The sequence below is a fragment of the Drosophila biarmipes genome, unplaced genomic scaffold (assembly GCF_025231255.1).
Source record: "Drosophila biarmipes strain raj3 unplaced genomic scaffold, RU_DBia_V1.1 ptg000007l, whole genome shotgun sequence".
NCBI lineage: Eukaryota > Metazoa > Arthropoda > Insecta > Diptera > Drosophilidae > Drosophila > Drosophila biarmipes.
In genome coordinates this window covers 3,775,375-3,800,071 of record NW_026114528.1, presented here as the reverse complement: position 1 = coordinate 3,800,071, position 24,697 = coordinate 3,775,375, and positions in this window count along the sequence as shown.

Here is a 24,697-nt window from a genome sequence, read left to right as displayed (position 1 = left end):
ATTGACTACCCTGAGGCACTCCAGATGTCACGTAGATCAATTTTGAAACAGCATTCTTGAATATAACCCTCTGAGTCCTACCATTCAAGTAACATGAAATCCAAGATAATAGATTACAGGGAAACCCAAGCTGATCTAATTTAAATAAAATAAGTGAGTGGTTAACGGAGTCAAAGGCCTTACTAAAATCTGAATATACAATGTCAGTCTGCAAGTTTTTCTTAAACCCATTTATTTCAATAGATGACAATTCAAGAAAGTTGGTGGTGGTCGATCTTGGCTTAACAAAACCATGCTGACATGGGGATATAAGCGAGGAACATAAATGTTGCAAATGAGAAGTGATTATACGTTCAAATGTTTTAGGACGCTGGTCAAAAGGTCCTGGTGGTAGTAATGCGGCTGGAGTTTTGGGCCGTGAATGCCCGAGATGTCGCTCGTCGTGTTGTACGCAACTGTGTCCACTGTGTCCGCAACAATCTATGGGCAACCTCCCAGTCGAGAGACTTACCCTGTCAAGACCATCCGCTCGGTGAGGAATAGACTTCTGCGGGCCAGTTCATACCTATGTACGCGTTCGAGGAAAGGTGCTCGTTAAAAGCTACATCATACAATATTTGTGTGATTCGCCACGAAGGCGGCGAATATCGAAATCGTCGGAGAACTATCAACGGATTCGTTCTTGGGTGCTCTGAAGCAGATGATTGCCAGATGTGGTCTGCCTTCAGACATTTTTTGCGACAATGCGAAACATTTTGTAGGCGCGAGCAACAAATTGCAAGACCTGAAAGACTTTTTCTTCAGCACCAAGAACCAGCAAGACATTACATCGTACTGTACAAACGAATTTGTAACGTTCCATTTTATACCTCCTAGGGCTCCACACTTTGGCGGTCTCTGAAGGGCTGATGTTGAAAGCGCCAAGAACCTCTTGTGCCGCACGCTCAAGGATGCCCGACTGACCTTCGACGAGGTCTAAACTGTCGCTGCTAAGACTGAGGCGATCCTAAACTCGCGATTTGGCCGCCTTAACGCCTGGTCATTTCTTAACCGGGGATTCTCTTCGAGCACTCCCAGACTGGCCTGTCAAGGATGATCAGCTCAACTGCTCTCAACGATGGTATCATGTCAGCGCCATCAAGCAACACATCTGGAGGCGGTGGTCTACGGAGTATCTTTACGAGCTTCCGGCCAAATCAAAATGGACGACTGGATCTTCGAATATTGCAGTCAACGAAATGGTCCTAATCCACGAAGACTCCTCATCAATGGCTGTTAGGTCGCATCAAAGCAACTATAGCAGGTCAGGACAACCACGTCCGAGTCGCGGATGTCCGGACGTCGAAAGGAATTATAAGGCGACCGATTCACAAATTGGCCCGTTTACCAATAAATTTAAAGTAACTAGGTACTTTCATTGGGGCCGGAATGTTGGGCGACTATTAAATCGAGAAAAACATGAATGTAATTTTGAAATATTGATCTTTCTTGAAGTGTATTCATCTAATTTGCTAACCTGAGCTGCGCTCTCAGTGGTAAAGCTTATTCTCACGCTGTCATGTATTTCACCACACTGGACACGAAGGCTGTTATACGACATTAGAATAAATATATATATGGACTTTGATGCACTTCGAACAGTACAAACAAGTGGCCCAACGACACCAAGCATGTGCTTGTTACGCGCGGGGCCTTTTTATCAATTTGGGCAAAAAATGCGATTTCGCGAGGAAGATACATACATAAAACAAATAAAGACGGGACACAAATGAAAATAAAAGGCACAACTAAGAATTAAGCAAATGAGTTAAAATATTCGTTTTTAATACGCGGATAGATGTTGAAATGCAAATTAAATGATAAAGTTTATTATAGTTATTAAATAGAACGCGAAAGGGCTCGTGCAGACAAATTTAGAGGATAATAATTTCGTGTTAGTCTAACAGGAACGTTGAATATTAGGTGGTTTAAAAGATCTGCAGAATCAATGTCACCTCTTTTAAGATTTTGTATAAAATAGTACCAAGCATTGTTCTACGATTTACAAGTTTAGGTAGGTTAAGCAATTGTAATCTACTCTCGCAGGAAGGAAGCCTTACGTTTTGAACCCAGTTCAAAATACGCAGGGCACACAAGAGACATTGTTTTTGAGCCGACTCAATACGATCGATGTGCACTTGATATTGTGGACTCCAAACAAATAATATTCCAAAATAGGACGGACATTGGAGGTAAATAATAATTTGGTCGTATAAGGGTCATCAAATTCATTTGACCAACGCTTTATAAGCCCAAGAACACTCATGGCTTTGCTAACAGTGGACATAATGTGGCAGTCAAATTTAAGTTTAGGGTCAAGAAGAACACCTAAATCGTTAACTGAATATATACGGTCAAGTGCCGAATTTTTAAGAAAGTAACTGATAAACGTAGGAGTACCCCTATAAAAAGTCATAACGTTGCATTTAAGGCAGTTCAAATTTAAATGGTTGTTCTCACATCATCCATGAAAACAATCAATATCCGACTGTAAGTTAAATCCCGACGCTATATCATTATAAGATAAACAAAGCTTAACATCATCAACATACATTAGTACACGAGAATGTGTTATGATTGAGGGAATATCGTTAATAAACAAAGTAAACAGCAAAGGGCCCAATTGACTACCCTGAGGCACTCCAGATGTCACGTAGATCAATTTTGAAACAGCATTCTTGAATATAACCCTCTGAGTCCTACCATTCAAGTAACATGAAATCCAAGATAATAGATTACAGGGAAACCCAAGCTGATCTAATTTAAATAAAATAAGTGAGTGGTTAACGGAGTCAAAGGCCTTACTAAAATCTGAATATACAATGTCAGTCTGCAAGTTTTTCTTAAACCCATTTATTTCAATAGATGACAATTCAAGAAAGTTGGTGGTGGTCGATCTTGGCTTAACAAAACCATGCTGACATGGGGATATAAGCGAGGAACATAAATGTTGCAAATGAGAAGTGATTATACGTTCAAATGTTTTAGGACGCTGGTCAAAAGGTCCTGGTGGTAGTAATGCGGCTGGAGTTTTGGGCCGTGAATGCCCGAGATGTCGCTCGTCGTGTTGTACGCAACTGTGTCCACTGTGTCCGCAACAATCTATGGGCAACCTCCCAGTCGAGAGACTTACCCTGTCAAGACCATCCGCTCGGTGAGGAATAGACTTCTGCGGGCCAGTTCATACCTATGTACGCGTTCGAGGAAAGGTGCTCGTTAAAAGCTACATCATACAATATTTGTGTGATTCGCCACGAAGGCGGTGCATATCGAAATCGTCGGAGAACTATCAACGGATGATTGCCAGACAATGCGAAACATTTTGTAGGCGAGAGCAACAAATTGGAAGACCTGGAAGACTTTTTCTTCAGCACCAAGAACCAGCAAGACATTACATCGTACTGTACAAACGAATTTGTAACTGGAACGTTACGTTTTATACCTCCTAGGGCTCCACACTTTGGCGGTCTCTGAAGGGCTGATGTTGAAAGCGCCAAGAACCTCTTGTGCCGCACGCTCAAGGATGCCCGACTGACCTTCGACGAGGTCTAAACTGTCGCTGCTGAGACTGAGGCGATCCTTAACTCGCGATTTGGCCGCGTTAACGCCTGGTCATTTCTTAACCGGGGATTCTCTTCGAGCACTCCCAGACTGGCCTGTCAAGGATGATCAGCTCAACTGCTCTCAACGATGGTATCATGTCATATCATCTACGGAGTATCTTTACGAGCTTCCGGCCAAATCAAAATGGACGACTGGATCTTCGAATATTGCAGTCAACGAAATGGTCCTAATCCACGAAGACTCCTCATCAATGGCTGTTAGGTCGCATCAAAGCAACTATAGCAGGTCAGGACAACCACGTCCGAGTCGCGGATGTCCGGACGTCGAAAGGAATTATAATGCGACCGATTCACAAATTGGCCCGTTTACCAATAAATTTAAAGTAACTAGGTACTTTCATTGGGGCCGGAATGTTGGGCGACTATTAAATCGAGAAAAACATGAATGTTATTTTGAAATATTGATCTTTCTTGAAGTGTATTCATCTAATTTGCTAACCTGAGCTGCGCTCTCAGTGGTAAAGCTTAAGCTCACGCTCTCATGTATTTCACCACACTGGACAAGAAGGCTGTTATACGACATTAGAATAAATATATATATGGACTTTGATGCACTTCGAACAGTACAAACAAGTGGCCCAACGACACCAAGCATGTGCTTGTTACGCGCGGGGCCTTTTTATCAATTTGGGCAAAAAATGCGATTTCGCGAGGAAGATACATACATAAAACAAATAAAGACGGGACACAAATGAAAATAAAAGGCACAACTAAGAATTAAGCAAATGAGTTAAAATATTCGTTTTTAATACGCGGATAGATGTTGAAATGCAAATTAAATGATAAAGTTTATTATAGTTATTAAATAGAACGCGAAAGGGCTCGTGCAGACAAATTTAGAGGATAATAATTTCGTGTTGGTCTAACAGGAACGTTGAATATTAGGCGGTTTAAAAGATCTGCAGAATCAATGTCACCTCTTTTAAGATTTTGTATAAAATAGTACCAAGCATTGTTCTACGATTTACAAGTTTAGGTAGGTTAAGCAATTGTAATCTACTCTCGCAGGAAGGAAGCCTTACGTTTTGAACCCAGTTCAAAATACGCAGGGCACACAAGAGACATTGTTTTTGAGCCGACTCAATACGATCGATGTGCACTTGATATTGTGGACTCCAAACAAATAATATTCCAAAATAGGACGGACATTGGAGGTAAATAATAATTTGGTCGTATAAGGGTCATCAAATTCATTTGACCAACGCTTTATAAGCCCAAGAACACTCATGGCTTTGCTAACAGTGGACATAATGTGGCAGTCAAATTTAAGTTTAGGGTCAAGAAGAACACCTAAATCGTTAACTGAATATATACGGTCAAGTGCCGAATTTTTAAGAAAGTAACTGATAAACGTAGGAGTACCCCTATAAAATGTCATAACGTTGCACTTAAGGCAGTTCAAATTTAAATGGTTTTACGCACATCATCCATGAAAACAATCAATATCCGACTGTAAGTTAAATCCCGACGCTATATCATTATAAGATAAACAAAGCTTAACATCATCAGCATACATTAGTACACGAGAATGTGTTATGATTGAGGGAATATCGTTAATAAACAAAGTAAACAGCAAAGGGCCCAATTGACTACCCTGAGGCACTCCAGATGTCACGTAGATCAATTTTGAAACAGCATTCTTGAATATAACCCTCTGAGTCCTACCATTCAAGTAACATGAAATCCAAGATAATAGATTACAGGGAAACCCAAGCTGATCTAATTTAAATAAAATAAGTGAGTGGTTAACGGAGTCAAAGGCCTTACTAAAATCTGAATATACAATGTCAGTCTGCAAGTTTTTCTTAAACCCATTTATTTCAATAGATGACAATTCAAGAAAGTTGGTGGTGGTCGATCTTGGCTTAACAAAACCATGCTGACATGGGGATATAAGCGAGGAACATAAATGTTGCAAATGAGAAGTGATTATACGTTCAAATGTTTTAGGACGCTGGTCAAAAGGTCCTGGTGGTAGTAATGCGGCTGGAGTTTTGGGCCGTGAATGCCCGAGATGTCGCTCGTCGTGTTGTACGCAACTGTGTCCACTGTGTCCGCAACAATCTATGGGCAACCTCCCAGTCGAGAGACTTACCCTGTCAAGACCATCCGCTCGGTGAGGAATAGACTTCTGCGGGCCAGTTCATACCTATGTACGCGTTCGAGGAAAGGTGCTCGTTAAAAGCTACATCATACAATATTTGTGTGATTCGCCACGAAGGCGGTGCATATCGAAATCGTCGGAGAACTATCAACGGATGATTGCCAGACAATGCGAAACATTTTGTAGGCGAGAGCAACAAATTGGAAGACCTGGAAGACTTTTTCTTCAGCACCAAGAACCAGCAAGACATTACATCGTACTGTACAAACGAATTTGTAACTGGAACGTTACGTTTTATACCTCCTAGGGCTCCACACTTTGGCGGTCTCTGAAGGGCTGATGTTGAAAGCGCCAAGAACCTCTTGTGCCGCACGCTCAAGGATGCCCGACTGACCTTCGACGAGGTCTAAACTGTCGCTGCTGAGACTGAGGCGATCCTTAACTCGCGATTTGGCCGCGTTAACGCCTGGTCATTTCTTAACCGGGGATTCTCTTCGAGCACTCCCAGACTGGCCTGTCAAGGATGATCAGCTCAACTGCTCTCAACGATGGTATCATGTCATATCATCTACGGAGTATCTTTACGAGCTTCCGGCCAAATCAAAATGGACGACTGGATCTTCGAATATTGCAGTCAACGAAATGGTCCTAATCCACGAAGACTCCTCATCAATGGCTGTTAGGTCGCATCAAAGCAACTATAGCAGGTCAGGACAACCACGTCCGAGTCGCGGATGTCCGGACGTCGAAAGGAATTATAATGCGACCGATTCACAAATTGGCCCGTTTACCAATAAATTTAAAGTAACTAGATACTTTCATTGGGGCCGGAATGTTGGGCGACTATTAAATCGAGAAAAACATGAATGTTATTTTGAAATATTGATCTTTCTTGAAGTGTATTCATCTAATTTGCTAACCTGAGCTGCGCTCTCAGTGGTAAAGCTTAAGCTCACGCTCTCATGTATTTCACCACACTGGACAAGAAGGCTGTTATACGACATTAGAATAAATATATATATGGACTTTGATGCACTTCGAACAGTACAAACAAGTGGCCCAACGACACCAAGCATGTGCTTGTTACGCGCGGGGCCGTTTTATCAATTTGGGCAAAAAATGCGATTTCGCGAGGAAGATACATACATAAAACAAATAAAGACGGGACACAAATGAAAATAAAAGGCACAACTAAGAATTAAGCAAATGAGTTAAAATATTCGTTTTTAATACGCGGATAGATGTTGAAATGCAAATTAAATGATAAAGTTTATTATAGTTATTAAATAGAACGCGAAAGGGCTCGTGCAGACAAATTTAGAGGATAATAATTTCGTGTTGGTCTAACAGGAACGTTGAATATTAGGCGGTTTAAAAGATCTGCAGAATCAATGTCACCTCTTTTAAGATTTTGTATAAAATAGTACCAAGCATTGTTCTACGATTTACAAGTTTAGGTAGGTTAAGCAATTGTAATCTACTCTCGCAGGAAGGAAGCCTTACGTTTTGAACCCAGTTCAAAATACGCAGGGCACACAAGAGACATTGTTTTTGAGCCGACTCAATACGATCGATGTGCACTTGATATTGTGGACTCCAAACAAATAATATTCCAAAATAGGACGGACATTGGAGGTAAATAATAATTTGGTCGTATAAGGGTCATCAAATTCATTTGACCAACGCTTTATAAGCCCAAGAACACTCATGGCTTTGCTAACAGTGGACATAATGTGGCAGTCAAATTTAAGTTTAGGGTCAAGAAGAACACCTAAATCGTTAACTGAATATATACGGTCAAGTGCCGAATTTTTAAGAAAGTAACTGATAAACGTAGGAGTACCCCTATAAAATGTCATAACGTTGCACTTAAGGCAGTTCAAATTTAAATGGTTTTACTCACATCATCCATGAAAACAATCAATATCCGACTGTAAGTTAAATCCCGACGCTATATCATTATAAGATAAACAAAGCTTAACATCATCAGCATACATTAGTACACGAGAATGTGTTATGATTGAGGGAATATCGTTAATAAACAAAGTAAACAGCAAAGGACCCAATTGACTACCCTGAGGCACTCCAGATGTCACGTAGATCAATTTTGAAACAGCATTCTTGAATATAACCCTCTGAGTCCTACCATTCAAGTAATATGAAATCCAAGATAATAGATTACAGGGAAACCCAAGCTGATCTAATTTAAATAAAAGAAGTGAGTGGTTAACGGAGTCAAAGGCCTTACTAAAATCTGAATATACAATGTCAGTCTGCATTTTTTTCTTAAACCCATTTATTTCAATAGATGACAATTCAAGAAAGTTGGTGGTGGTCGATCTTCGCTTAACAAAACCATGCTGACATGGTGATATAAGCGAGGAACATAAATGTTGCAAATGGGAAGTGATTATACGTTCAAATGCTTTAGGACGCTGATCAAAAGGTCCTGGTGGTAGTAATGCGGCTGGAGTTTTGGGCCGTGAATGCCCGAGATGTCGCTCGTCGTGTTGTACGCAACTGTGTCCACTGTGTCCGCAACAATATATGGGCAACCTCCCAGTCGAGAGACTTACCCTGTCAAGACCATCCGCTCGGTGAGGAATAGACTTCTGCGGGCCAGTTCATACCTATGTACGCGTTCGAGGAAAGGTGCTCGTTAAAAGCTACATCATACAATATTTGTGTGATTCGCCACGAAGGCGGCGAATACCGAAATCGTCGGAGAACTATCAACGGATTCGTTCTTGGGTGCTCTGAAGCAGATGATTGCCAGATGTGGTCTGCCTTCAGACATTTTTTGCGACAATGCGAAACATTTTGTAGGCGCGAGCAACAAATTGCAAGACCTGAAAGACTTTTTCTTCAGCACCAAGAACCAGCAAGACATTACATCGTGCTGTACAAACGAATATGTAACGTTCCATTTTATACCTCCTAGAGCTCCACACATTGGCGGTCTCTGAAGGGCTGATGTTGAAAGCGCGAAGAACCTCTTGTGCCGCACGCTCAAGGATGCCCGACTGACCTTCGAGGAGGTCGCTGCTGAGACTGAGGCGATCCTAAACTCGCGATTTGGCCGCCTTAACGCCTGGTCATTTCTTAACCGGCGATTCTCTTCGAGCACTCCCAGACTGGCCTGTCAAGGATGATCAGCTCAACTGCTCTCAACTATGGAATCATGTCAGCGCCATCAAGCAACACATCTGGAGAGCTGCGCTCTGAGTGGTAAAGCTTAAGCTCACGCTCTCATGTATATCACCACACTGGACAAGAAGGCTGTTATACGACATTAGAATAAATATATATATGGACTTTGATGCACTTCGAACAGTACAAACAAGTGGCCCAACGACACCAAGCATGTGCTTGTTACGCGCGGGGCCTTTTTATCAATTTCGGCAAAAAATGCGATTTCGCGAGGAAGATACATACATAAAACAAATAAAGACGGGACACAAATGAAAATAAAAGGCACAACTAAGAATTAAGCAAATGAGTTAAAATATTCGTTTTTAATACGCGGATAGATGTTGAAATGCAAATTAAATGATAAAGTTTATTATAGTTATTAAATAGAACGCGAAGGGGCTCGTGCAGACAAATTTAGAGGATAATAATTTCGTGTTAGTCTAACAGGAACGTTGAATATTAGGCGGTTTAAAAGATCTGCAGAATCAATGTCACCTCTTATAAGATTTTGTATAAAATAGTACCAAGCATTGTTCTACGATTTACAAGTGTATGTAGATTAAGCAATTGTAATCTACTCTCGCAGGAAGGAAGCCTTACGTTTTGATCCCAGTTCAAAATACGCAGGGCAAACAAGAGACATTGTTTTTGAACCGACTCAATACGATCGATGTGCACTTGATATTGTGGACTCCAAACCGACGAATAATATTCCAAAATAGGACGGACATTGGAGGTAAATAATAATTTGGTCGTATAAGGGTCATCAAATTCATTTGACCAACGCTTTATAAACCCAAGAACACTCATGGCTTTGCTAACAGTGGACATAATGTGGCAGTCAAATTTAAGTTTAGGGTCAAGTGGCGAATTTTTAGGAAAGTAACTGATAAACGTAGGAGTACCCCTATAAAAAGTCATAACGTTGCATTTAAGGCAGTTCAAATTTAAATGGTTGTACTCACATCATCCATGAAAACAATCAATATCCGACTGTAAGTTAAATCCCGACGCTATATCATTATAAGATAAACAAACATCATCAGCATACATTAGTACACGAGAATGTGTTATGATTGAGGGAATATCGTTAATAAACAAAGTAAACAGCAAAGGGCCCAATTTCCTACCCTGAAGCACTCCAGATGTCACGTAGATCAATTTTGAAACAGCATTCTTGAATATAACCCTCTGAGTCCTACCATTCAAGTAACATGAAATCCAAGATAATAGATTACAGGGAAACCCAAGCTGATCTAATTTAAATAAAAGAAGTGAATGGTTAACGGAGTCAAAGGCCTTACTAAAATCTGAATATACAATGTCAGTCTTCATTTTTTTCTTAAACCCATTTATTTCAATAGATGACAACTCAAGAAAGTTGGTGGTGGTCGATCTTCGCTTGACAAAACCATGCTGACATGGTGATATAAGCGAGGAACATAAATGTTGCAAATGGGAAGTGATTATACGTTCAAATGCTTTAGGACGCTGGTCAAAAGGTCCTGGTGGTAGTAATGCGGCTGGAGTTTTGGGCCGTGAATGCCCGAGATGTCGCTCGTCGTGTTGTACGCAACTGTGTCCACTGTGTCCGCAACAATATATGGGCAACCTCCCAGTCGAGAGACTTACCCTGTCAAGACCATCCGCTCGGTGAGGAATAGACTTCTGCGGGCCAGTTCATACCTATGTACGCGTTCGAGGAAAGGTGCTCGTTAAAAGCTACATCATACAATAATTGTGTGATTCGCCACGAAGGCGGCGAATATCGAAATCGTCGGAGAACTATCAACGGATTCGTTCTTGGGTGCTCTGAAGCAGATGATTGCCAGATGTGGTCTGCCTTCAGACATTTTTTGCGACAATGCGAAACATTTTGTAGGCGCGAGCAACAAATTGCAAGACCTGAAAGACTTTTTCTTCAGCACCAAGAACCAGCAAGACATTACATCGTACTGTAAAAACGAATTTGTAACGTTCCATTTTATACCTCCTAGGGCTCCACACTTTGGCGGTCTCTGAAGGGCTGATGTTGAAAGCGCGAAGAACCTCTTGTGCCGCACGCTCAAGGATGTCCGACTGACCTTCGAGGAGGTCTAAACTATCGCTGCTGAGACTGAGGCGATCCTAAACTTGCGATTTGGCCGCCTTAACGCTTGGTCATTTCTTAACCGGGGATTCTCTTCGAGCACTCCCAGACTGGCCTATCAAGAATGATCAGCTCAACTGCTCTCAACTATGGAATCATGTCAGCGCCATCAAGCAACACATCTGGAGGCGGTGGTCTACGGAGTATCTTTACGAGCTTCCGGCCAAATCAAAATGGACGACTGGATCTTCGAATATTGCAGTCAACGAAATGGTCCTAATCCACGAAGACCATGACCCTCCTCATCAATGGCTGTTAGGTCGCATCAAAGCAACTATAGCAGGTCAGGACATCCACGTCCGAGTCGCGGATGTCCGGACGTCGAAAGGAATTATAAGGCGACCGATTCACAAATTGGCCCGCTTACCAATTAATTTAAAGTAACTAGGTACTTTCATTGGGGCCGGAATGTTGGGCCACTATTAAATCGAGAAAAACATGAATGTAATTTTGAAATATTGATCTTTCTTGAAGTGTATTCATCTAATTTGCTAACCTGAGCTGCGCTCTCAGTGGTAAAGCTTAAGCTCACGCTGTCATGTATTTCACCACACTGGACACGAAGGCTGTTATACGACATTAGAATAAATATATATACTTTGATGCACTTCGAACAGTACAAACAAGTGGCCCAACGACACCAAGCATGTGCTTGTTACGCGCGGGGCCTTTTTATCAATTTGGGCAAAAAATGCGATTTCGCGAGGAAGATACATACATAAAACAAATAAAGACGGGACACAAATGAAAATAAAAGGCACAACTAAGAATTAAGCAAATGAGTTAAAATATTCGTTTTTAATACGCGGATAGATGTTGAAATGCAAATTAAATGATAAAGTTTATTATAGTTATTAAATAGAACGCGAAAGGGCTCGTGCAGACAAATTTAGAGGATAATAATTTCGTGTTAGTCTAACAGGAACGTTGAATATTAGGCGGTTTAAAAGATCTGCAGAATCAATGTCACCTCTTATAAGATTTTGTATAATATAGTACCAAGCATTGTTCTACGATTTACAAGTGTAGGTAGGTTAAGCAATTGTAATCTACTCTCGCAGGAAGGAAGCCTTACGTTTTGATCCCAGTTCAAAATACGCAGGGCAAACAAGAGACATTGTTTTTGAACCGACTCAATACGATCGATGTGCACTTGATATTGTGGACTCCAAACCGACGAATAATATTCCAAAATAGGACGGACAATGGAGGTAAATAATAATTTGGTCGTACAAGGGTCATCAAATTCTTTTGACCAACGCTTTATAAACCCAAGAACACTCATGGCTTTGCTAACAGTGGACATAATGTGGCAGTCAAATTTAAGTTTAGGGTCAAGAAGAACACCTAAATCGTTAACTGAATATATACGGTCAAGTGGCGAATTTTTAAGAAAGTAACTGATAAACGTAGGAGTACCCCTATAAAAAGGCATAACGTTGCATTTAAGGCAGTTCAAATTTAAATGGTTGTACTCACATAATCCATGAAAACAATCAATATCCGACTGTAAGTTAAATCCCGACGCTATATCATTATAAGATAAACAATGCTTAACATCATCAGCATACATTAGTACACTAGAATGTGTTATGATTGAGGGAATATCGTTAATAAACAAAGTAAACAGCAAAGGGCCCAATTGACTACCCTGAGGCACTCCAGATGTCACGTAGATCAATTTTGAAACAGCATTCTTGAATATAACCCTCTGAGTCCTACCATTCAAGTAACATGAAATCCAAGATAATAGATTACAGGGAAACCCAAACTGATCTCATTTAAATAAAATAAGTGAGTGGTTAACGGAGTCAAAGCCTTACTAAAATCTGAATATACAATGTCAGTATGCATTTTTTTCTTAAACCCATTTATTTCAATAGATGACAATTCAAGAAAGTTGGTGGTGGTCGATCTTCGCTTAACAAAACCATGCTGACATGGGGATATAAGCGAGGAACATAAATGTTGCAAATGAGAAGTGATTATACGTTCAAATGTTTTAGGACGCTGGTCAAAAGGTCCTGGTGGTAGTAATGCGGCTGGAGTTTTGGGCCGTGAATGCCCGAGATGTCGCTCGTCGTGTTGTACGCAACTGTGTCCACTGTGTCCGCAACAATCTATGGGCAACCTCCCAGTCGAGAGACTTACCCTGTCAAGACCATCCGCTCGGTGGGGAATAGACTTCTGCGGGCCAGTTCATACCTATGTACGCGTTCGAGGAAAGGTGCTCGTTAAAAGCTACATCATACAATATTTGTGTGATTCGCCACGAAGGCGGCGAATACCGAAATCGTCGGAGAACTATCAACGGATTCGTTCTTGGGTGCTCTGAAGCAGATGATTGCCAGATGTGGTCTGCCTTCAGACATTTTTTGCGACAATGCGAAACATTTTGTAGGCGCGAGCAACAAATTGCAAGACCTGAAAGACTTTTTCTTCAGCACCAAGAACCAGCAAGACATTACATCGTACTGTAAAAACGAATTTGTAACGTTCCATTTTATACCTCCTAGGGCTCCACACTTTGGCGGTCTCTGAAGGGCTGATGTTGAAAGCGCGAAGAACCTCTTGTGCCGCACGCTCAAGGATGCCCGACTGACCTTCGAGGAGGTCTAAACTATCGCTGCTGAGACTGAGGCGATCCTAAACTTGCGATTTGGCCGCCTTAACGCTTGGTCATTTCTTAACCGGGGATTCTCTTCGAGCACTCCCAGACTGGCCTATCAAGGATGATCAGCTCAACTGCTCTCAACTATGGAATCATGTCAGCGCCATCAAGCAACACATCTGGAGGCGGTGGTCTACGGAGTATCTTTACGAGCTTCCGGCCAAATCAAAATGGACGACTGGATCTTCGAATATTGCAGTCAACGAAATGGTCCTAATCCACGAAGACCATGACCCTCCTCATCAATGGCTGTTAGGTCGCATCAAAGCAACTATAGCAGGTCAGGACATCCACGTCCGAGTCGCGGATGTGCGGACCTCGAAAGGAATTATAAGGCGACCGATTCACAAATTGGCCCGCTTACCAATTAATTAAAAGTAACTAGGTACTTTCATTGGGGCCGGAATGTTGGGCCACTATTAAATCGAGAAAAACATGAATGTAATTTTGAAATATTGATCTTTCTTGAAGTGTATTCATCTAATTTGCTAACCTGAGCTGCGCTCTCAGTGGTAAAGCTTAAGCTCACGCTGTCATGTATTTCACCACACTGGACACGAAGGCTGTTATACGACATTAGAATAAATATATATACTTTGATGCACTTCGAACAGTACAAACAAGTGGCCCAACGACACCAAGCATGTGCTTGTTACGCGCGGGGCCTTTTTATCGATTTGGACAAAAAATGCGATTTCGCGAGGAAGATACATACATAAAACAAATAAAGACGGGACACAAATGAAAATAAAAGGCACAATTAAGAATTAAGCAAATGAGTTAAAATATTCGTTTTTAATACGCGGATAGATGTTGAAATGCAAATTAAATGATAAAGTTTATTATAGTTATTAAATAGAACGCGAAAGGGCTCGTGCAGACAAATTTAGAGGATAATAATTTCGTGTTAGTCTAACAGGAACGTTGAATATTAGGCGGTTTAAAAGATCTGCAGAATCAATGTCACCTCTTATAAGATTTTGTATAAAATAGTACCAAGCATTGTTCTACGATTTACAAGTGTAGGTAGGTTAAGCAATTGTAATCTACTCTCGCAGGAAGGAAGCCTTACGTTTTGATCCCAGTTCAAAATACGCAGGGCAAACAAGAGACATTGTTTTTGAACCGACTCAATACGATCGATGTGCACTTGATATTGTGGACTCCAAACCGACGAATAATATTCCAAAATAGGACGGACACTGGAGGTAAATAATAATTTGGTCGTACAAGGGTCATCAAATTCTTTTGACCAACGCTTTATAAACCCAAGAACACTCATGGCTTTGCTAACAGTGGACATAATGTGGCTGTCAAATTTAAGTTTAGGGTCAAGAAGAACACCTAAATCGTTAACTGAATATATACGGTCAAGTGGCGAATTTTTAAGAAAGTAACTGATAAACGTAGGAGTACCCCTATAAAAAGGCATAACGTTGCATTTAAGGCAGTTCAAATTTAAATGGTTGTACTCACATCATCCATGAAAACAATCAATATCCGACTGTAAGTTAAATCCCGACGCTATATCATTATAAGATAAACAATGCTTAACATCATCAGCATACATTAGTACACTAGAATGTGTTATGATTGAGGGAATATCGTTAATAAACAAAGTAAACAGCAAAGGGCCCAATTGACTACCCTGAGGCACTCCAGATGTCACGTAGATCAATTTTGAAACAGCATTCTTGAATATAACCCTCTGAGTCCTACCATTCAAGTAACATGAAATCCAAGATAATAGATTACAGGGAAACCCAAGCTGATCTAATTTAAATAAAAGAAGTGAGTGGTTAACGGAGTCAAAGGCCTTACTAAAATCTGAATATACAATGTCAGTCTGCATTTTTTTCTTAAACCCATTTATTTCAATAGATGACAATTCAAGAAAGTTGGTGGTGGTCGATCTTCGCTTGACAAAACCATGCTGACATGGTGATATAAGCGAGGAACATAAATGTTGCAAATGGGAAGTGATTATACGTTCAAATGCTTTAGGACGCTGGTCAAAAGGTCCTGGTGGTAGTAATGCGGCTGGAGTTTTGGGCCGTGAATGCCCGAGATGTCGCTCGTCGTGTTGTACGCAACTGTGTCCACTGTGTCCGCAACAATATATGGGCAACCTCCCAGTCGAGAGACTTACCCTGTCAAGACCATCCGCTCGGTGAGGAATAGACTTCTGCGGGCCAGTTCATACCTATGTACGCGTTCGAGGAAAGGTGCTCGTTAAAAGCTACATCATACAATATTTGTGTGATTCGCCACGAAGGCGGCGAATACCGAAATCGTCGGAGAACTATCAACGGATTCGTTCTTGGGTGCTCTGAAGCAGATGATTGCCAGATGTGGTCTGCCTTCAGACATTTTTTGCGACAATGCGAAACATTTTGTAGGCGCGAGCAACAAATTGCAAGACCTGAAAGACTTTTTCTTCAGCACCAAGAACCAGCAAGACATTACATCGTGCTGTACAAACGAATATGTAACGTTCCATTTTATACCTCCTAGAGCTCCACACATTGGCGGTCTCTGAAGGGCTGATGTTGAAAGCGCGAAGAACCTCTTGTGCCGCACGCTCAAGGATGCCCGACTGACCTTCGAGGAGGTCTAAACTGTCGCTGCTGAGACTGAGGCGATCCTAAACTCGCGATTTGGCCGCCTTAACGCCTGGTCATTTCTTAACCGGCGATTCTCTTCGAGCACTCCCAGACTGGCCTGTCAAGGATGATCAGCTCAACTGCTCTCAACTATGGAATCATGTCAGCGCCATCAAGCAACACATCTGGAGAGCTGCGCTCTGAGTGGTAAAGCTTAAGCTCACGCTCTCATGTATATCACCACACTGGACAAGAAGGCTGTTATACGACATTAGAATAAATATATATATGGACTTTGATGCACTTCGAACAGTACAAACAAGTGGCCCAACGACACCAAGCATGTGCTTGTTACGCGCGGGGCCTTTTTATCAATTTGGGCAAAAAATGCGATTTCGCGAGGAAGATACATACATAAAACAAATAAAGACGGGACACAAATGAAAATAAAAGGCACAACTAAGAATTAAGCAAATGAGTTAAAATATTCGTTTTTAATACGCGGATAGATGTTGAAATGCAAATTAAATGATAAAGTTTATTATAGTTATTAAATAGAACGCGAAGGGGCTCGTGCAGACAAATTTAGAGGATAATAATTTCGTGTTAGTCTAACAGGAACGTTGAATATTAGGCGGTTTAAAAGATCTGCAGAATCAATGTCACCTCTTATAAGATTTTGTATAAAATAGTACCAAGCATTGTTCTACGATTTACAAGTGTATGTAGATTAAGCAATTGTAATCTACTCTCGCAGGAAGGAAGCCTTACGTTTTGATCCCAGTTCAAAATACGCAGGGCAAACAAGAGACATTGTTTTTGAACCGACTCAATACGATCGATGTGCACTTGATATTGTGGACTCCAAACCGACGAATAATATTCCAAAATAGGACGGACATTGGAGGTAAATAATAATTTGGTCGTATAAGGGTCATCAAATTCATTTGACCAACGCTTTATAAACCCAAGAACACTCATGGCTTTGCTAACAGTGGACATAATGTGGCAGTCAAATTTAAGTTTAGGGTCAAGTGGCGAATTTTTAGGAAAGTAACTGATAAACGTAGGAGTACCCCTATAAAAAGTCATAACGTTGCATTTAAGGCAGTTCAAATTTAAATGGTTGTACTCACATCATCCATGAAAACAATCAATATCCGACTGTAAGTTAAATCCCGACGCTATATCATTATAAGATAAACAAACATCATCAGCATACATTAGTACACGAGAATGTGTTATGATTGAGGGAATATCGTTAATAAACAAAGTAAACAGCAAAGGGCCCAATTGACTACCCTGAAGCACTCCAGATGTCACGTAGATCAATTTTGAAACAGCATTCTTGAATATAACCCTCTGAGTCCTACCATTCAAGTAACATGAAATCCAAGATAATAGATTACAGGGAAACCCAAGCTGATCTAATTTAAATAAAAGAAGTGAGTGGTTAACGGAGTCAAAGGCCTTACTAAAATCTGAATATACAATGTCAGTCTTCATTTTTTTCTTAAACCCATTTATTTCAATAGATGACAATTCAAGAAAGTTGGTGGTGGTCGATCTTCGCTTGACAAAACCATGCTGACATGGTGATATAAGCGAGGAACATAAATGTTGCAAATGGGAAGTGATTATACGTTCAAATGCTTTAGGACGCTGGTCAAAAGGTCCTGGTGGTAGTAATGCGGCTGGAGTTTTGGGCCGTGAATGCCCGAGATGTCGCTCGTCGTGTTGTACGCAACTGTGTCCACTGTGTCCGCAACAATATATGGGCAACCTCCCAGTCGAGAGACTTACCCTGTCAAGACCATCCGCTCGGTGAGGAATAGACTTCTGCGGGCCAGTTCATACCTATGTACGCGTTCGAGGAAAGGTGCTCGTTAAAAGCTACATCATACAATAATTGTGTGATTCGCCACGAAGGCGGCGAATATCGAAATCGTCGGAGAACTATCAACGGATTCGTTCTTGGGTGCTCTGAAGCAGATGATTGCCAGATGTGGTCTGCCTTCAGACATTTTTTGCGACAATGCGAAACATTTTGTAGGCGCGAGCAACAAATTGCAAGACCTGAAAGACTTTTTCTTCAGCACCAAGAACCAGCAAGACATTACATCGTACTGTAAAAACGAATTTGTAACGTTCCATTTTATACCTCCTAGGGCTCCACACTTTGGCGGTCTCTGAAGGGCTGATGTTGAAAGCGCGAAGAACCTCTTGTGCCGCACGCTCAAGGATGCCCGACTGACCTTCGAGGAGGTCTAAACTATCGCTGCTGAGACTGAGGCGATCCTAAACTTGCGATTTGGCCGCCTTAACGCTTGGTCATTTCTTAACCGGGGATTCTCTTCGAGCACTCCCAGACTGGCCTATCAAGGATGATCAGCTCAACTGCTCTCAACTATGGAATCATGTCAGCGCCATCAAGCAACACATCTGGAGGCGGTGGTCTACGGAGTATCTTTACGAGCTTCCGGCCAAATCAAAATGGACGACTGGATCTTCGAATATTGCAGTCAACGAAATGGTCCTAATCCACGAAGACCATGACCCTCCTCATCAATGGCTGTTAGGTCGCATCAAAGCAACTATAGCAGGTCAGGACATCCACGTCCGAGTCGCGGATGTCCGGACGTCGAAAGGAATTATAAGGCGACCGATTCACAAATTGGCCCGCTTACCAATTAATTTAAAGTAACTAGGTACTTTCATTGGGGCCGGAATGTTGGGCCACTATTAAATCGAGAAAAACATGAATGTAATTTTGAAATATTGATCTTTCTTGAAGTGTATTCATCTAATTTGCTAACCTGAGCTGCGCTCTCAGTGGTAAAGCTTAAGCTCACGCTGTCATGTATTTCACCACACTGGACACGAAGGCTGTTATACGACATTAGAATAAATATATATACTTTGATGCACTTCGAACAGTACAAACAAGTGGCCCAACGACACCAAGCATGTGCTTGTTACGCGCGGGGCCTTTTTATCAATTTGGGCAAAAAATGCGATTTCGCGAGGAAGATACATACATAAAACAAATAAAGACGGGACACAAATGAAAATAAAAGGCACAACTAGGAATTATGCAAATGAGTTAAAATATTCGTTTTTAATACGCGGATAGATGTTGAAATGCAAATTAAATGATAAAGTTTATTATAGTTATTAAATAGAACGCGAAAGGGCTCGTGCAGACAAATTTAGAGGATAATAATTTCGTGTTAGTCTAACAGGAACGTTGAATATTAGGCGGTTTAAAAGATCTGCAGAATCAATGTCACCTCTTATAAGATTTTGTATAATATAGTACCAAGCATTGTTCTACGATTTACAAGTGTAGGTAGGTTAAGCAATTGTAATCTACGCTCGCAGGAAGGAAGCCTTACGTTTTGATCCCAGTTCAAAATACGCAGGGCAAACAAGAGACATTGTTTTTGAACCGACTCAATACGATCGATGTGCACTTGATATTGTGGACTCCAAACCGACGAATAATATTCCAAAATAGGACGGACAATGGAGGTAAATAATAATTTGGTCGTACAAGGGTCATCAAATTCTTTTGACCAACGCTTTATAAACCCAAGAACACTCATGGCTTTGCTAACAGTGGACATAATGTGGCAGTCAAATTTAAGTTTAGGGTCAAGAAGAACACCTAAATCGTTAACTGAATATATACGGTCAAGTGGCGAATTTTTAAGAAAGTAACTGATAAACGTAGGAGTACCCCTATAAAAAGGCATAACGTTGCATTTAAGGCAGTTCAAATTTAAATGGTTGTACTCACATAATCCATGAAAACAATCAATATCCGACTGTAAGTTAAATCCCGACGCTATATCATTATAAGATAAACAATGCTTAACATCATCAGCATACATTAGTACACTAGAATGTGTTATGATTGAGGGAATATCGTTAATAAACAAAGTAAACAGCAAAGGGCCCAATTGACTACCCTGAGGCACTCCAGATGTCACGTAGATCAATTTTGAAACAGCATTCTTGAATATAACCCTCTGAGTCCTACCATTCAAGTAACATGAAATCCAAGATAATAGATTACAGGGAAACCCAAACTGATCTCATTTAAATAAAATAAGTGAGTGGTTAACGGAGTCAAAGCCTTACTAAAATCTGAATATACAATGTCAGTATGCATTTTTTTCTTAAACCCATTTATTTCAATAGATGACAATTCAAGAAAGTTGGTGGTGGTCGATCTTCGCTTAACAAAACCATGCTGACATGGGGATATAAGCGAGGAACATAAATGTTGCAAATGAGAAGTGATTATACGTTCAAATGTTTTAGGACGCTGGTCAAAAGGTCCTGGTGGTAGTAATGCGGCTGGAGTTTTGGGCCGTGAATGCCCGAGATGTCGCTCGTCGTGTTGTACGCAACTGTGTCCACTGTGTCCGCAACAATCTATGGGCAACCTCCCAGTCGAGAGACTTACCCTGTCAAGACCATCCGCTCGGTGGGGAATAGACTTCTGCGGGCCAGTTCATACCTATGTACGCGTTCGAGGAAAGGTGCTCGTTAAAAGCTACATCATACAATATTTGTGTGATTCGCCACGAAGGCGGCGAATATCGAAATCGTCGGAGAACTATCAACGGATTCGTTCTTGGGTGCTCTGAAGCAGATGATTGCCAGATGTGGTCTGCCTTCAGACATTTTTTGCGACAATGCGAAACATTTTGTAGGCGCGAGCAACAAATTGCAAGACCTGAAAGACTTTTTCTTCAGCACCAAGAACCAGCAAGACATTACATCGTACTGTAAAAACGAATTTGTAACGTTCCATTTTATACCTCCTAGGGCTCCACACTTTGGCGGTCTCTGAAGGGCTGATGTTGAAAGCGCGAAGAACCTCTTGTGCCGCACGCTCAAGGATGCCCGACTGACCTTCGAGGAGGTCTAAACTATCGCTGCTGAGACTGAGGCGATCCTAAACTTGCGATTTGGCCGCCTTAACGCTTGGTCATTTCTTAACCGGGGATTCTCTTCGAGCACTCCCAGACTGGCCTATCAAGGATGATCAGCTCAACTGCTCTCAACTATGGAATCATGTCAGCGCCATCAAGCAACACATCTGGAGGCGGTGGTCTACGGAGTATCTTTACGAGCTTCCGGCCAAATCAAAATGGACGACTGGATCTTCGAATATTGCAGTCAACGAAATGGTCCTAATCCACGAAGACCATGACCCTCCTCATCAATGGCTGTTAGGTCGCATCAAAGCAACTATAGCAGGTCAGGACATCCACGTCCGAGTCGCGGATGTCCGGACGTCGAAAGGAATTATAAGGCGACCGATTCACAAATTGGCCCGCTTACCAATTAATTTAAAGTAACTAGGTACTTTCATTGGGGCCGGAATGTTGGGCCACTATTAAATCGAGAAAAACATGAATGTAATTTTGAAATATTGATCTTTCTTGAAGTGTATTCATCTAATTTGCTAACCTGAGCTGCGCTCTCAGTGGTAAAGCTTAAGCTCACGCTGTCATGTATTTCACCACACTGGACACGAAGGCTGTTATACGACATTAGAATAAATATATATACTTTGATGCACTTCGAACAGTACAAACAAGTGGCCCAACGACACCAAGCATGTGCTTGTTACGCGCGGGGCCTTTTTATCAATTTGGACAAAAAATGCGATTTCGCGAGGAAGATACATACATAAAACAAATAAAGACGGGACACAAATGAAAATAAAAGGCACAATTAAGAATTAAGCAAATGAGTTAAAATATTCGTTTTTAATACGCGGATAGATGTTGAAATGCAAATTAAATGATAAAGTTTATTATAGTTATTAAATAGAACGCGAAAGGGCTCGTGCAGACAAATTTAGAGGATAATAATTTCGTGTTAGTCTAACAGGAACGTTGAATATTAGGCGGTTTAAAAGATCTGCAGAATCAATGTCACCTCTTATAAGATTTTGTATAAAATAGTACCAAGCATTGTTCTACGATTTACAAGTGTAGGTAGGTTAAGCAATTGTAATCTACTCTCGCAGGAAGGAAGCCTTACGTTTTGATCCCAGTTCAAAATACGCAGGGCAAACAAGAGACATTGTTTTTGAACCGACTCAATACGATCGATGTGCACTTGATATTGTGGACTCCAAACCGACGAATAATATTCCAAAATAGGACGGACAATGGAGGTAAATAATAATTTGGTCGTACAAGGGTCATCAAATTCTTTTGACCAACGCTTTATAAACCCAAGAACACTCATGGCTTTGCTAACAGTGGACATAATGTGGCAGTCAAATTTAAGTTTAGGGTCAAGAAGAACACCTAAATCGTTAACTGAATATATACGGTCAAGTGGCGAATTTTTAAGAAAGTAACTGATAAACGTAGGAGTACCCCTATAAAAAGGCATAACGTTGCATTTAAGGCAGTTCAAATTTAAATGGTTGTACTCACATCATCCATGAAAACAATCAATATCCGACTGTAAGTTAAATCCCGACGCTATATCATTATAAGATAAACAATGCTTAACATCATCAGCATACATTAGTACACTAGAATGTGTTATGATTGAGGGAATATCGTTAATAAACAAAGTAAACAGCAAAGGGCCCAATTGACTACCCTGAGGCACTCCAGATGTCACGTAGATCAATTTTGAAACAGAATTCTTGAATATAACCCTCTGAGTCCTACCATTCAAGTAACATGAAATCCAAGATAATAGATTACAGGGAAACCCAAACTGATCTCATTTAAATAAAATAAGTGAGTGGTTAACGGAGTCAAAGCCTTACTAAAATCTGAATATACAATGTCAGTATGCATTTTTTTCTTAAACCCATTTATTTCAATAGATGACAATTCAAGAAAGTTGGTGGTGGTCGATCTTCGCTTAACAAAACCATGCTGACATGGGGATATAAGCGAGGAACATAAATGTTGCAAATGAGAAGTGATTATACGTTCAAATGTTTTAGGACGCTGGTCAAAAGGTCCTGGTGGTAGTAATGCGGCTGGAGTTTTGGGCCGTGAATGCCCGAGATGTCGCTCGTCGTGTTGTACGCAACTGTGTCCACTGTGTCCGCAACAATCTATGGGCAACCTCCCAGTCGAGAGACTTACCCTGTCAAGACCATCCGCTCGGTGGGGAATAGACTTCTGCGGGCCAGTTCATACCTATGTACGCGTTCGAGGAAAGGTGCTCGTTAAAAGCTACATCATACAATATTTGTGTGATTCGCCACGAAGGCGGCGAATATCGAAATCGTCGGAGAACTATCAACGGATTCGTTCTTGGGTGCTCTGAAGCAGATGATTGCCAGATGTGGTCTGCCTTCAGACATTTTTTGCGACAATGCGAAACATTTTGTAGGCGCGAGCAACAAATTGCAAGACCTGAAAGACTTTTTCTTCAGCACCAAGAACCAGCAAGACATTACATCGTACTGTAAAAACGAATTTGTAACGTTCCATTTTATACCTCCTAGGGCTCCACACTTTGGCGGTCTCTGAAGGGCTGATGTTGAAAGCGCGAAGAACCTCTTGTGCCGCACGCTCAAGGATGCCCGACTGACCTTCGAGGAGGTCTAAACTATCGCTGCTGAGACTGAGGCGATCCTAAACTTGCGATTTGGCCGCCTTAACGCTTGGTCATTTCTTAACCGGGGATTCTCTTCGAGCACTCCCAGACTGGCCTATCAAGGATGATCAGCTCAACTGCTCTCAACTATGGAATCATGTCAGCGCCATCAAGCAACACATCTGGAGGCGGGGGTCTACGGAGTATCTTTACGAGCTTCCGGCCAAATCAAAATGGACGACTGGATCTTCGAATATTGCAGTCAACGAAATGGTCCTAATCCACGAAGACCATGACCCTCCTCATCAATGGCTGTTAGGTCGCATCAAAGCAACTATAGCAGGTCAGGACATCCACGTCCGAGTCGCGGATGTCCGGACGTCGAAAGGAATTATAAGGCGACCGATTCACAAATTGGCCCGCTTACCAATTAATTTAAAGTAACTAGGTACTTTCATTGGGGCCGGAATGTTGGGCCACTATTAAATCGAGAAAAACATGAATGTAATTTTGAAATATTGATCTTTCTTGAAGTGTATTCATCTAATTTGCTAACCTGAGCTGCGCTCTCAGTGGTAAAGCTTAAGCTCACGCTGTCATGTATTTCACCACACTGGACACGAAGGCTGTTATACGACATTAGAATAAATATATATACTTTGATGCACTTCGAACAGTACAAACAAGTGGCCCAACGACACCAAGCATGTGCTTGTTACG